The following is a 15,578-nucleotide window of genomic DNA, read 5'->3' as shown; positions in this document are numbered from 1 at the left end:
TGTTCCTAATCTCCGAAGACTCTCCTGTCTAAGACGTTATCGCAGGTACAGAGATTGTGAGTCATTATTGCAGATTACAGATAGGAACCAGTACTCGCTCTACAAGGGCCTATGTTCCTAAAACCCTTCTCAACTCTCTTCTATCTCAGAGACTATCGCATACCTATATCTGTGCACTACTATTTCAGATTGCAGATAGGAACCGGTACTCGCTCCACGAGGGCCCATGTTCCTAAAACCCTTCACAGACTCTCTTCTATTTCAGAAGCTATTACATACCTATATCTTGTGAATTACTATTATATATTGCAGATAGGAACCGGTACTCGCTCCATGAGGGCCTATGTTCCTAAAAATCCTCCAAAGACTCTCTTCTATTCCAGAAGCCATCTCATACACAGATATTGTGAGTTCTCATTCCAGACTGCATATAGGAACCAGTACTCGCCTACAGCTCCTGTTCCTGAATATACTGAAGACTCTCTGTTGCATAGAAGCCATTACAGATATCTACAATTGTGAGTGTATCATTTACTAATGGTTATGTATCCAGCATACCCTGTCTACTCACTACCTATAGCCTCTCTCTACAGCTCAGCGAACCAGAGACCGAAATTCCAGGATCTGAAGGACTTCAGCCCTGCTGGGCACATCAGCTCACTACTGCCACCTCTGGTGGTTCTACTTCCTGTCTAATAAAGAACTATCTGTGTTTGTCTCCATACTCCTAGCCGGTGGTCCCTCTCAGGATATCCTCCTGGGGGAGCTGTCATCTGCCATCGGCCCAGGGATTCACAAATTTATATTAAGTGTTCATTCCTTACACTACTAGAGCGGTATTACAGACTGCCACTCTGTGGGAAGCCAACCCACCACAGATCATTAACTACGCCTACGGAGAATTACAAATTGTTAGCTCTTCCCCTTTGGCAGGGTGATCCATAACAGATTGCTAATTCCCTAGCTGACTTATAACAGAATGCCAACTCCTCCCCTTGGCAGGGTGAATTATTACAGATTGCTAACTCTGCCCCCCTGGGGAGCAGATTTCTAACAGATTGCTACTCCTAGCAGTAGATTGATAACACTACCCTTAACAGAAGGCATGGAGATAACCTGCATGGAGCAGTAGTGACTACCCTTAACAGAAGGCATGGAGATAACCTGCACGGAGCAGTAGTGACTACCCTTAACAGAAGGCATGGAGATAACCTGCATGGAGCAGTAGTAACTACCCTTAACAGAAGGCATGGAGATAACCTGCATGGAGCAGTAGTGACTACCCTTAACAGAAGGCATGGGAGTAACCTGCATGGAGCAGTAGTGACTACCCTTAACAGAAGGCATGGGAGTAACCTGCATGGAGCAGTAGTGACTACCCTTAACAGAAGGCATGGAGATAACCTGCATGGAGCAGTAGTGACTACCCTTAACAGAAGGCATGGGAGTAAACTGCATGGAGCAGTAGTGACTACCCTTAACAGAAGGCATGGGAGTAACCTGCATGGAGCAGTAGTGACTACCCTTAACAGAAGGCATGGAGATAACATGCATGGAGCAGTAGTGACTATCCTTAACAGAAGGCATGGAGATAACCTGCACGGAGCAGTAGTGACTACCCTTAACAGAAGCCATGGAGATAACCTGCACAGAGCAGTAGTGACTACCCTTAACAGAAGGCATGGAGATAACCTGCATGGAGCAGTAGTGACTACCCTTAACAGAAGGCGTGGAGATAACCTGCACGGAGCAGTAGTGACTACCCTTAACAGAAGGCGTGGAGATAACCTGCACGGAGCAGTAGTGACTACCCTTAACAGAAGGCATGGAGATAACCTGCATGGAGCAGTAGTGACTACCCTTAACAGAAGGCATGGGAGTAACCTGCATGGAGCAGTAGTGACTACCCTTAACAGAAGGCATGGGAGTAACCTGCATGGAGCAGTAGTGACTACCCTTAACAGAAGGCATGGAGATAACCTGCATGGAGCAGTAGTGACTATCCTTAACAGAAGGCATGGAGATAACCTGCATGGAGCAGTAGTGACTACCCTTAACAGAAGGCATGGGAGTAACCTGCATGGAGCAGTAGTGACTACCCTTAACAGAAGGCATGGGAGTAACCTGCATGGAGCAGTAGTGACTACCCTTAACAGAAGGCATGGAGATAACCTGCATGGAGCAGTAGTGACTATCCTTAGCAGAAGGCATGGAGATAACCTGATTGGAGCAGTAGTGACTACCCTTAATGGAATGTATGAGGGTAACCTGCAAGGAGCAGCAGGTATTACCAGGAGCAACTTGCTGGGCAAACTGGATGGACCATTTGGTCTTCATCTGCTATCATTTCTATGTTACTAAGACAATAGTATATACGATCAGCAAATTAACTTGTAATGTTGCTTTCAGTATTAATTTTCAGATGTGTAACAAGGTGCACCACTTGCAAATATGGTCTGAGTTCATGTCTCATCTGCTTGGTCTTGATTTCTTTTGATATTTTGTCCATAAAATTTGATAAAAACCTTAAACAGCTACTCATGGTAGATTGTGGTAACAGTGATCTTCAAAGTAAGGATCATGCTGCTTCTTTTCCCAGACCTGGCAGTTCAACATTTTCATTTTCCAGTCTTTGCTAATCTGCTTTTTCACTTGAGCTACCAAGTTCCTACAACAAAAACAACTTTTAACTTTGAAATGGGAACAAGTGAGATAATCAAATTTGCAGATGACATAAAATTATTCAAAGTTGAGAAATCACAAGAGGATTGTGAGAAATTGCAGGAGGACCTTGCAAAACTGGGAGAATGGGAATCCAAATGGCAAATGAAATGTAATGTGGACAAGTGCAAAGTGATACACTTAGGGAAGAGCGACTCAAATTATAGCTACACAATGCAAGGTTCCACTTTAGGAGTCTCCATTCAGGAAAGGGATCTAGGCGTCATCATTAATAATTTGTTTAAATCTTCTGTTCAGTGTGCAGCAGCAGCAGCCAAGAAAGCAAATAAAATGCTAGGGATTATTAGGAAAGGAATGGAGAATAAAACAGAGAATATCATAATGCCTCGGTATTGTTTCATGATACAACCTCATCTTGAGTATTGTGTGCAGTTCTGGTCACCACATCTCAAAAAAGATAAAGCAGAACTAGAAAAAGCACAGTGAAGGGCAACCAAAATTATAAAGGAGATGGAATGATTCCTCTATGAGGAGAGGTCAGAGGTTAGGACTCTTCAGCTTGCAGAAGAGATGGCTGAGGGGAGATACGACAGAAGTCTATAAAATAAGGAGTGGAATGGAACAAGTAAATACTAATCAGTTGTTTACTCTTTCAAAAAGTACAAAGACCAGGGGACACACAATGAAGTTATTAGATAATACATTTAAAACTAATAAGAGAAAATATTTTTTTACTCAATGCTTAATTAAGCTCTGGAATTTGTTGTCGGAAGATGTGGTGAAAGCTATTAGTGTAGCTGCATTTAATAATGGTTTGAACAAGTTCCTGGAGGAAAAGTCCATAAACCATTGTTAAAGTGGAGTTACAGAAATCTACTTCTTATCTCTGGGATAAGCAGCTTGGAATCTCTCTACCCCTTGGGATCCTGACAGGTGCTTGTGACTTGGATTGCTCACTGTTGGAAACAGGAAGCTGGACTTGATGGACCCTTGATCTGACCCAGTTTGGCAGGTTCTTATGCTCTTAAATATTTTTTTGACTTTAGCATATTCTAGGCTGGCCTCATCCATCAAAAGAAGTAGAAATATCAGGAAGCTTGCTCCCCGCCTTTCTATCCCAGAAAAAAAAAACTCTGATGCTCAATTTGCTGCTCAGTTGCTCTGGGATTGCATAGCCAAAAGGAAGTATAGTCTGGCCTCTGCCATCATCCAGAGCACTAAGCTCGATCTGCTTACTGCAGGCTGTCATGGGTGTGAGCTCTTGGGCTGTGGTGTGGTTGATGCAGCCTAGCAGGAGAACCTACTAGGCCCATGCTGATTGCAGGTGGACATGCTCTTACAAGGACTGGGTCTAGGGCTTCACCTATACCAGCCATATTCTCCTCAGGTTGAGCCCTTGGGTTCCAGGGGCCATCAGGGCTTAGGTAAGGGTCCTGAAAGGAGCAGTAAAATGAAGTTGAGTAGTGGGCTGAGGTCCGAGTACGCAGCAAGAAAATGGTGTCGAGGTCCAGGCTGAGGTCAGGGCAGGTGGAAGTCCAGGAGCAAAATCAGGCTCAAAGCTAAGGTCAAAACCAGGAGTCAGGCAGAGACGGACAGACAGGACTAAAATTGGGGACCAAGACACGGATGAAACAAATAAGGCAAGGCAGGGAAAGGCACAACAAGAACAGGCAAGGAAATAGCAAGGCAAGTCAAAGAAAACAGTGAGGAAAAGCAAGACAAGCACAAGACTGCAATAGCAATATGTACTGCAGGAGCAAGAGAACCTATTATTGAAGCATTGGTTCATAGCCTGGTGAGGGTTTAAATACCCCACCACATGACATCATCAGAATACACTGACTGAGGTTTTTCCTGCTGTGGGGCCTACTAAGGGGAGTTGCGCTGCATGCACCTAGTGTTATGGCTAGCAGCAGTCTCGAGCAAGCACTCGAGGCTTGGCATACCAGGGCTCTCTAGGTGGAAGAGAAGTGAGGTGTGCCCTTGCGGTGGTGAAGATGGTCCAAGTCTCGGCCACTCCACCAACCTACACACCCCGGGAGACCACAACACTATGGTGGTCTCTGAACGGTCCTCCGACCGTTCCCAGCCCTTTCGGATCTGCGGCAGGGAGCAGCAGAGGCAGCAGGCCGGACAGAGGTCAGGAAGGCACAGGACTGAAGTGGTCAAAGCAAGGTCTTGGAACTTGGAGCAAGGCACAAGTGGAGTTCAGGACAAAGACAGGAACAAGAGGGATGAGCTGAACCCTCAGGCGCCCTACCAGTTGCAGGCTGGTCGCGGACCTCACTGTCTCCTATGCGCCCTACACAGCCAGGCGGCTGGTTGCGGACCACGAGAAGAGCGGGAGAAGCTCAGAAAGTCACTTAGCACAGGGTAATGGAAACCCCTCGGATCCTTCAGAGTCGGAACTAGGCAAGGCAACGAGGAATCTGAAGACTCAGAACACAGGAGGAGACTCTCAGCAGCATGGGTCCCACATTCTGGCGTCTGGACCAGACACATCAGGAACACTGGAACACACAGGAAGTCCAAGGGAGACATAGCCTAGGTGGACTAGCCCCTTGCCGAAGCAAGGACTGAGGGAAGAGGAAGTCCTTTTATAGGACAGGAAACAAGCAACTCCCTGGAGGAGTTCAGATGGGCCACACCTGGCTGGCCCTATAACTGGAGAGAAGCACTGCGGGCCGACCCCTAGGGAGAAGGGCGGGGCCCAAACCAGGAAGTCCAGGTGAAGACTGAAGCAGGCCTCTCAGGCAGGCCCCGAGGACATCGAAGGCCTCCCAGGCCATGGGCAACCAGATCAGGTGAGGCCCCGGCTTCGGCGCGGCCTCCAGAGAAAGGTGAGAGACCTCCCGTAGCTCCAGCTAAGGGAGGAATCGTAACACCTAGGAGTCCCTGGGCTGACATGGCAGGAGATCATGGGACATCCCATGGCCGGCCAAAACAATACACAAGCAGAAAAATAGGATACAAATATTTTAAATAAATAAACAGTCCAGAGTTGCATTAACAACTTTCAGAATGGTAATGTTTCAAAACATTGGTCTTCAACTGATGGGTCACAGCCTGACTTGATGGTGGATTGCATTAATGGCACTACTGCCATATATATATATATATATATATATATGGTAAAATAAATAAATAAATAAATAAATAGCAGGCCTTATTATAATGAATATTCAGGCTAAAAATGGGTCCTGGATCTGAAAATGTGGAAGACCACAGTTTTAAAATATAGATGCTAATGTCTATACTGTGTGCAAGTCAGTAACTTAGAAGCATTTATTAACTTAAATGGTCTCACCCTCTGCTTAGCTAAGGTGTAATTCAGTAATAAATGAGACAGCCCTGGCCATTAGGAACCACCTAATTTTCAGGGGATAGCAAATATTGTTTTGATAGACAAAAGGTAATCAACTCTTGTTTATGGTGTACTAGTGAAGTCCATACTATCTTTTGAAATCTCATGGGTAAGGGACATTGGTGCCTTATAATTGCAAATGAAGAACTATGTGATCTATTGGCTGGAAGCCATTCACTGGCCAAGAGCGACAGCAAGTGGACACTACTGGAAGGGGGGGATATAATACATTCTCTTTTAAAATAGCAGATCTTTGCATCAGAGCTTAAGTAAGCAATACATTAACAAGTCATATCACTGTAGCCAATAATGCCAGAGTACTAATGAGAATTCTTAATCACAGCTGTCTCTTTGATAGCTGACTTTTTCTTGTTTGATCAGGGATATGATACAGCCAGGAGGTGAGATTGCCTGCAGCTTGGCTGTGGAAAACAAAAGAGTAAAAAAGGGGAAAGGGAATTTTTCTTTGCTGCCAGAAGTTTGCTTTTTGTCTGCTTTCTTATTCTGTCGGCTGAAACAAGTGTAGTCTTTTTGCTGTGTTTTTTTAGCAAGGATAATTAAGATGATTTTAGATAAATTTTGGTTTGTTTATTTTCTAGTTAGATGAACAATATTAGGATAGTTTTTACACCCTATTAGTATTAGGAAACTTAGTTTTAGGGAATATTTGGAAGATATTCGTTGCGATGGCGAAACCGAACGACGGTATATAAAACTCGACAAATAAATAAATAAGTAAATATGTTCTGATTCTATTCAGAATTGAGGAAACTTTTTATTTTGGTGAGGATCACTTGGTTCACATGAAGCACTAGAAGTCATTGTGGATTTCCCAAGCATCTTGCAATTGTGTTCATCACCCAATCAGAGCAACGGAACCGCAAAGAAATTCATCTAAAGTATTCAGCAATCTCGTGAAGTTAAACTGAGATCTCTTATGCAAATATTCTGGCCAGAATTTACATGGAAATTTCAGAACTCATTTTCGATTTGCTTGAAAGAGAAAGAGCTGGATTTGTGGTTTTCCTGTTATTAGCTGCAAAAAAAAAACCCAAACCCTGTGATTAATTTGTGTTTCATTTTCAGTACACAGAGCAGTGTCTCATTTCTTTTACTGAAATGGGGAAGCTGCAAGTGTTTGCATAAGATCTGTTAGCTTTTTAGTGCTTTAGGTTTGAAGTACTCCTAATAATGCCTAATAAAAAAAAATGAGTGTGTGGCTTCATTATAGTGAAGATAAAGCTAGTGAAGGAAGAAAGATGTAAATATTGCAGGCAGGAGTATGCAGACAATGCAACAAGAATGAAGAAACAATACATAAAACTTACAAACTGTCCTGAAAGTGGATAAAGCCATGGAGCCGGATGAGTTCATCCCAGGATACTGAGGGAGCTCAGAGATGTACTAGTAGGTCCACTGCATGACCTGTTCAACAGATCCCTGGAAATGAGAATGGTGCCAAGTGATTGGAGAAGAGCGGTGGTGGTCCCACTTCACAAGAGTGGGAGGAGAGAGGAAGCTGGAAACTACAGGCCGGTTAGCCTCACCTCAATGATGGGAAAAGTAATAGACTCTGCTGAAGGAAAGGATAATGAACTATCTACAGCAGGGCTTCCCAAACCTGTCCTGGGGACCTCACAGCCAGTCGGGTTTTCAGGATATCCACAATAAATATGCATGAGATACATTTGCACACCATGGAGCCTCCATATATGCAAATTTATCTCATGCATATTCATTGTGAATATCCTGAAAACCCAGCTGGCTGTGGGGTCCCCAGGACAGGTTTGGGAAGTCCTGATCTACAGTCTAGAGGATTGCTGGACCCAAGGGGAAGGTCCTGTCAGACAAATTGTTATTGTTTTGAAGTGTTGAAGTGGATCCTTGGGTACTGCGGTGATGGCCACTCTCACGGGGAGGAGCCCCATGAGGAACCGCAGTACTAGGCTAGACTCTAGACACGCAGACACAGAGAATTTGTATTTATTATACAGCTTGATGGTACTGCCCGGGGTGGACGGTAGTGAAGGTAACCCAGTAGAAGTAGTCCAGGGGTCCTCGGCAGAGGAGACCAGTCTCACACTTGAGTAGATGAAAGGCAGCGCAGGGTAGCAGAGGCAGGACCCGGATGTAGACTCCAAGTGCTGAAGCTGAAGGTGAGATAGACTGAGAGAGTTAGTACTCACTGAGTAGTTAGCTGTATTGATGAAGATCCTGGCAGGCAGAAGCAGATCAGATGCAGGCACCAGAGTAGGGAGCGGAGGCCCTCGAGGAGCGAGTACCCGGTTTCCCAGATAGGTACCTGAAAGAGAGAAGAAGGGCCCCCGAGGAGCAGGTACCCAGGTTAGCGATGAATTACCCTGAAGGGCAAAAAGAGAGCTTCCAGCGGCTGCTGGAAAGCGGCAGAGCAGCTTAGACCGGAGCAATTCCAATCCAATCTAATCTTTGCTAACTCAGTTTGTTAGCAAACGAAGGGCAGGCTAAATACCAGGATGTGCTGACGTCACTCGGAGGAGATGCCCCCGAGGTTCCCGCCATGACGTGGATAAAGACATGGGTGGCGTGCGCTCGCGCACCCTAGGAGCCCCTTAGGAGAAACATGGCGAACACCATCGCTGTTGCTGATCCGGGGACGAAGGGGAGAACAGCATGAAAACGCAGTGGCAGCCAACTTCCCAAGGCTTGAGGAGAGAGAAGAAAGGTGAGGCACAAAGGTCGAAGCCGTCTGAGACCGACGGACGCAACACAAATCTGATTGAGTAGAGATAATGAGTTGTGATTTGAAGAAGCTTGAACGGTGGTCGAAGATATAGCAGCTGGGATTCAATGCCAAGAAGTACAGAGTCATGCATCTGGGATGCGGTAATCCAAAAGAGCTGTAATGTGATAGGAGTGAAAGACTGTTGTGTACAGACCAAGAGAGGGGCCTTGGGGTGATAGTGTCTAGCGATCTGAAGACGGTGAAGCAATGTGACAAGGCAATAGCTAAAGCCAGAAGAATGCTGGACTGCATAGAGAAAGGAATAACCAGTAAGAAAAAGGTGATAATCCCCTTGTACAGGTCCTTGGTGAGGGCTCACCTGGAGTAGTGTGTTCAGTTCTGGAGACTGCATCTCAAAAAAAATAAAGACAGGATGGAGGCAGTCCAGATAAGGGTGACCAAAATGGTGAGGGGTCTCCATCAAATGATTTATGAAGAGAGGTTGAAGAACCTAAATATGTATTCCCTGGAGGAGAGAAGGTACAGGGAAAATATGATACAGACCATCAGATATCTGAAAGGTTTTAATGATGCATAATTGACAAACCTTTTCCGTTGGAAAGAAATCAGTAGAACTAGGGGTCACGAAATGAAACTCCAGGGAGGATGACTCAGAACCAACATCAGGAAATATTTCTCACAGAGAGGGTGGTCGTTGCCTGGAATGCCCTTCCGGAGGAAGTACTGAAGACAAAACAGTGAAGGAATTCAAAGGGGCATGGGATAAACACTGTGAATCCCTAAAGGCTAGAGGATGGAAATGAAGAAAAGAGTGCATGGGGGTAACTTGATGGTGTGGCAGTTACTACCTTTAACCAATAAGCCTTCATACTGTTGATGCAACTCCATTATTGCTCTTGGCTTCAACAGCAGGGGGAAAAGAGGAAAAGGGGAATTGGATTCAGAGAGAAAACAGCAAGGACCCTGATTTTTATGGTCTGGGGGAAAAAATAAGCACAGGGATAACTTGCTGATGCAGCTTTTACTACCCTTAACCAATAAGCTTGGTACTTTTAATACAACTCCAACATTGGTCTCTGCTTCAACAGCAAGAGGTAACGGGGAACTGGACTCAGGCAGCAATAAACAAGAGCCCTGAATTACAGTTTGGGAAACTGATAAGTATGAAGGTGACCTGTATGGCGCAGCAGATTCTACCATAAGATTGCTGGGCAGACTGGATGGAACGTTTGGTCTTCTTCTGCCATCATTTCTATATTTCGATACACAGAATACTAATGCAACAAACTGGTGGAACAACATCATCTGAGAAAGCTCCACTTCAGGAAATCTAAGTAAACAAATTATTAAACAATACATAGTATAACTCCCCCAGCTATGGGAGGAGCCACATAACTCCATTACGCATCTGTGTGGTTTAGAATGAGCATGTGTGTAACACACCCATACACCTAAAGGTTCTCCCAGGGATGGGGAAGTAGAGACTGGAGCAGAAAAAAATGTAAAAAAAATCATAAAATATTACTACACAAGAAATATAAGCAAAATCTGTGTAGGCACATTTAACATGACACATTTAAACTTATTCTGAGACAGAAACCCATGACACTGCTGTAAAAAAAAAATTGTATTAGCCATAAGAAAAGCAAGAAAAATTAGCTTACAACTTTGAAATTGTCAAGCTTTCCTAATATTGCATTGGCATTCATTCATTGTTACTAATGAATTTTATGAAAGAACAATTTTTAAAACTAGAAAATTTGCAGGGAAAAAAGAGGGAATTCTGCACCTAAATCCTCCAATGTTTTCATGAACATTCCTTATTAGGGCCAGCCTGATGGCCATACTTGGGAACTCTCTGGATTTGGCCTAGAGAGGCCAGAATTCTGCAGAAATTGCCGGGTCTCCGGGCCATCTGAAAACTCCGGGTGCTCCTTCCTGTAGAAGCAGCACTCGGAAAATGAGTGCAGGAGCCGGGCAGGCAGGAAGTAGGAGGCAGGATGGACTCGTCCCCATACTGAGAAGATTGTTCAGCAGCGTCTCTGAGGCCGTGGGGTGGGCCATGGTCCACACAATTAGCCCTCTACGGAGTTCAAAGAAACGACCCTGTAGCAGGGCTGCCACGGATCTCATCCCTTGGCAGCACAGACAAGGAGGCCTACGCAGCAGGGCTGCCGTGGACCTCATCGAGGAGGCCTAGAGACGGGGTGGAGGCTGGGGCCCGATTGGTGTGTGTGTGTGTGTGAGTGTGAAAAAGAATGCTTGTGTGAGAGCGGCGAGCACGTGAGGGGGACTGAAAAAATTTAGATGCACAAAATGTATGCACATAAATTTTAAGCATCCCAAGACTGCGCGCCATAAAACTAAGCGCACTGTTACTGCGCCAAACCTGAGCGCACAACCAATATATGCCAGAATGTGCGCACAGGCAGAGCGCCCAAAAGAAACCGGGTGCACAATGCAGGTGCACAGCAGATGCATTTGTGCACACCAACGGTCCTGTAGAGGGCAGCGAACGCACAGAAAAAAGCCTGCAAAATCGCCGCCGTGGCCTACCACGCAGCGCACAGAAAGAAGCCTAACAATGGGGCCTAGCCCACCTGGGCTGCTCAACCCACCAGGCTGCTCAGTTCCCCTAACCCCCATGGGAGTGGGAACGAACATCGGAACGGAGACTGGAGGAAGTCCTACAACAACCCCTCCACCCTGTCTCTTTTTCTTTTTTTTTTTAAACCTACCTGAGCTCAGCCTTCCCAGCCAAATACAGAAAGGGTCTCCGGCTGCAGGGGGAGAGAGCATATACTGTCACCACTGTGCTCGGCTTCCAGCTGCTTAATTCAGCTAAGTCCACACTGAATGAATAACCAGCTACTGGACCAAGTAACTCATTATGGGACCGTGGACATCATCTCAGGAATTCTCAACTGGGGGAGGGACCATTAGGTATCACCGCAGGAGAGCGGGGCAACTCAAATCTCCAATTAACTTTCCTCTATGAGCGGCTGTATGAGAGAGGGGGTCAAACTGTGGGAGTGGAGGGCTGGGAAGTAAAGATAGAGTGAAAGGAGTTAAGCCTGAAGGGGAAGAGGAGAGATAGTGGAAAGTGGAGGAGTTGGGGCTTGAAAGGGCAGAGTGAAAGAGTTCTGGCCAGGGGAGTAGGAGAGAGGCAGAAGGGACACTCTTACAGTGTACTTCTAGGGATATTCTGCTCAAAATAGTTAAAACACTGCATCTTTGAGTAATAACTTTTCTGTATTGAATTTTAAATTAATTATTCAAAGACTGTGATATGTATTGTGTTATTTTGACCAATATAATTTTTGTGTGCAGAATTTTAAGTATTTTTGTGCAGAATTCCCCAAGGAGTAACTCAAGTTGACACACACAGTTTGAGATGACAATGTCTGATTGTAATTAGTATCTGTGTACAGATTGTCAATGAATTTCTTAGCTCTAGAGAAATCCTTGTGCAATTCAATCAGGGCTGCCCTGACTTTGGTGATTACTGAAGCACGAGGAAAGCAAAAGAACTGTCAAAGGATCTGCAAGCAAAAGTAGACCAACTTTATAAACCAGGAAAAAAATATAAAAAGATATCCAAAGATTTGAAAATGTCAATCAGTTCTGTTCAAACTATGATCAAGAAGTGGAAAATTATGGGTTCTGTTAATACCAAGCCATGGTCAGGTAGCCCAAAGAAGATTTCAGACACAACTGCCAGGAAAATTTGTTGGGATGAAAATACAAACCCACAAGCAACTTCTACTGAATACAGGCTTCTCTGAAACAAAGTGGTGTGCATGCATAATAAGAAGATATTTGAACAAAAGTAGGCTGCATGGAAGAGTTACCAGAAAAAAGCCATTGCTGTGCCAACACCACAAAACAGCCTGCTTTCAATACACCAAAAAGCACCTAGAGAAGCCTCAAAACATATAGAACAAAATAATTTGGATTGATGAGATTAAAATTGAACATATGGTCACAACCATAAATGCTATGATGAAAAGCATTTATGTACATATGTTATATACTATAGTCTAATGTTCCATGTACTCCTGTTAGTTCTGTTACAACTTGTTATATTTATTACCATGTTATAATGTAAAATATTCTTGTTATATTTATTACCATGTTATAATGTAAAATATTCTTATATCTATTTAATACCATGTTATAATGTAAAATAGGGCTGTTACCACCCTATTCCTTTAGTTATCTGGAAACCGATGTGATATCTCGATCGAATGTCGGTATATAAATAAAAATAAATAAATAAAAGCAGACCAGCCCTACCGAGAAGCATCTCTGCTGTTTTTGGGGTGACCTACAGAGGCACAGGGAATTTAGTCAAAATTGATGGCAGAATGAATGCAGCATCTTATCAGAAAATACTGGAGAATTTGCCTTCATCAGCCAGGAAGCTGCGCATGGGAAGCTATTGGACTTTCCAACATGACAATGATCTGAAACATAAGGCCAAATCGACCCTTCAGTGGCTGCAGCAGAAGAAAGTGAAGGTTCTGGAGTGGCCATCACAGTCTCCTGACCTCAATATCATTGAGCCACTTTGGAGAGAACTCAAACCAAATATTTTACAGGATCTGGAGGCTTTTTGCCAAGAGGAATGGGCAGCTTTACCATATAAGAAAATAAAGGGCCTCATTCACAACTATCACAAAAGACTGCAAGCTGTCATTGGTGCAAAAGGGAGCAATACACGATATTAAGAATTAAGGGTATGCAAACCTTTCAACAGGACTATTTTATTATTTCCTTTATTGCTATGGTTTGTTTAATGATTGTGCTTTGTTGTGTTCCGCGCCCGTGGACAGCCACGGGTGCGCCCCCTACCTCACCCGCGGTGGCGACCCGCCGCGGCAGCTCCTAGAATAGCCTCCTGGCGGGTGCCCATCGCTTCGGCGCGAGTCCCTGGTCTGGCCTCCAGGTGGGGAGCCGTCCCTGCTCCTTCCTCGCGGCGTCCTGCAGTTTCCTCCGCAGAGGAAATCCAAGATGGCCGCCGCCATCGTTAGGTGCAAGGCCACGCCTTCTCCTTAGATTTGAAGGGGCCAGGCCCCTTAACTACTCACAGCTGTTTCTAATGGGCCTGAGTAGAGGAAGTATATAGGGAAGCTTCCTCTGCCCATTCCTCGACTTGGCAATGTCCCTCTAGTCAGGTCTGCTTGCTTTGGTGAGTTCTACTTCGAATCCTTGTTCCTGTCTTGTCTTGGTGTTCCTGGTTCCTGACTTCGGATTGGCTAGTGGTGATTCCTGGTGTGTGACTTCAGACTGGCAAGCGGCGATCCCTCAGTGTAAGACCTTGGACTGGTAAGCGACGACCCTCTGGCACTTGACCTCGGACCTCTTCTGGACCATCGTCTCCAAGGGCCCACCTAAGTTCCAGTGGCCCGGGTCCCTACGGGCTCCTCCCGGGGGGACCATGGGCTTCCAGTGGTGAAGCTCCAGTTAGCCCTTGCACCGAACTCTCAATCCCTTGACCTCTCAAAGGTCCACCTAAGTCCCAGCGGTCCGGGTCCCTACGGGCTCCTCCTGGGGGGACTGCGGACTTCCAGTGGCAAAGACTCCGATCCTCTTTTTGACGTCATGACTCTTCGTCTTCCTCCAGTTGCCTCAGTCTCCAGTGCCGAGGGTCAGCTGGTCGCATCTTCTGTCCTGCCTCGCCACCCGATGGGAGAACCTACGGATCCACTTCCTAAGGTATACCATCCTCCCATCGGCCCAAGGATTCACAACCTGAGCATAAAAGCTATTCTGTGATGCATAATAGTTTAATTTGAAAGGGAGCTTACCTTATTAAACATAACAGACGTGTTTTGTCTGATCACTCGTGGCTTTTTTTTTAATGCTACATATCTTACAGATTCTGCCAGGGGTATGTAAACTTATGAGCACAACTGTATATCCTTACTGTTCTTATTTATTAGATGCTCTTTTGATCACCTGTCTTAATATATTGTTTTTATTAGTATGGTTTACTATTATAATTGATTTATATTTCTTGATTTTGTTTTATGAATATGGAAATATTTCTGTTTTTGCAGGAGTGAATCTGGCTGGTAGGTCTGGGAGGGGAGAGGGAGTTGGGATCACGACTGCTGGGGACTGGGAAAGAAGGAAAGTGAGACTGCTATTGCTTCTGTTTCTGAGACTGGAAGTGGGAAGAATTTGATTTTTTTTCTATCATTTTTTAGAAATGTTCTATTTTTTATTTTTTTTTACAGTACATAGAAAATGCAATTTTTATGTATTTCTCTGGTGTTTTACTGCAGATTGTGGCTTTTTGGAGTTTCCAGTTTAGCTTTTATCTCCATGTTTCTCTTTGTAGTAAATTATTCTGCACACATCACTGCATACTGCTGTAATGAGGCTGCAAGTCTGGAAAAAAGGACACATTTGGAATAGTTTTTTCCTTTTTTTTCCTGATAGTCAAGTGGACATTTTGGAAGAAATTAGAAACTTTACATCACACTCTCATTCTTTTCAAAGGCTGTTTTTGTTTGTTTGCAGTACCACACAGGGAAAAGGCAAATGAAAATCTATTGGCGGCCTGTCTGCAGGCAAGGAAGCTTTTGCCCCATAGGTAGTCACAAGCGTCTATAGGTTCATTTCTTTTTTGGGGTTTATATCAGTGTGATTTTCTGTGACCACAAGCATTTCTACAAGGATGGTGGAGGAGGGGGGCACAGGGCAGTCAACACAAATGCATTGGCCCCAGGACCCCTTGCTATGCCTCTGTCTCCTCCCCCCCCCCCCCCCCCCCACTCTTGCTCTCTACTTTTCTCCCCTTCC

The sequence above is a fragment of the Rhinatrema bivittatum genome, chromosome 9, assembly GCF_901001135.1.
Source record: "Rhinatrema bivittatum chromosome 9, aRhiBiv1.1, whole genome shotgun sequence".
Lineage (NCBI taxonomy): Eukaryota > Metazoa > Chordata > Amphibia > Gymnophiona > Rhinatrematidae > Rhinatrema > Rhinatrema bivittatum.
This window is presented reverse-complemented; position numbering follows the sequence as displayed.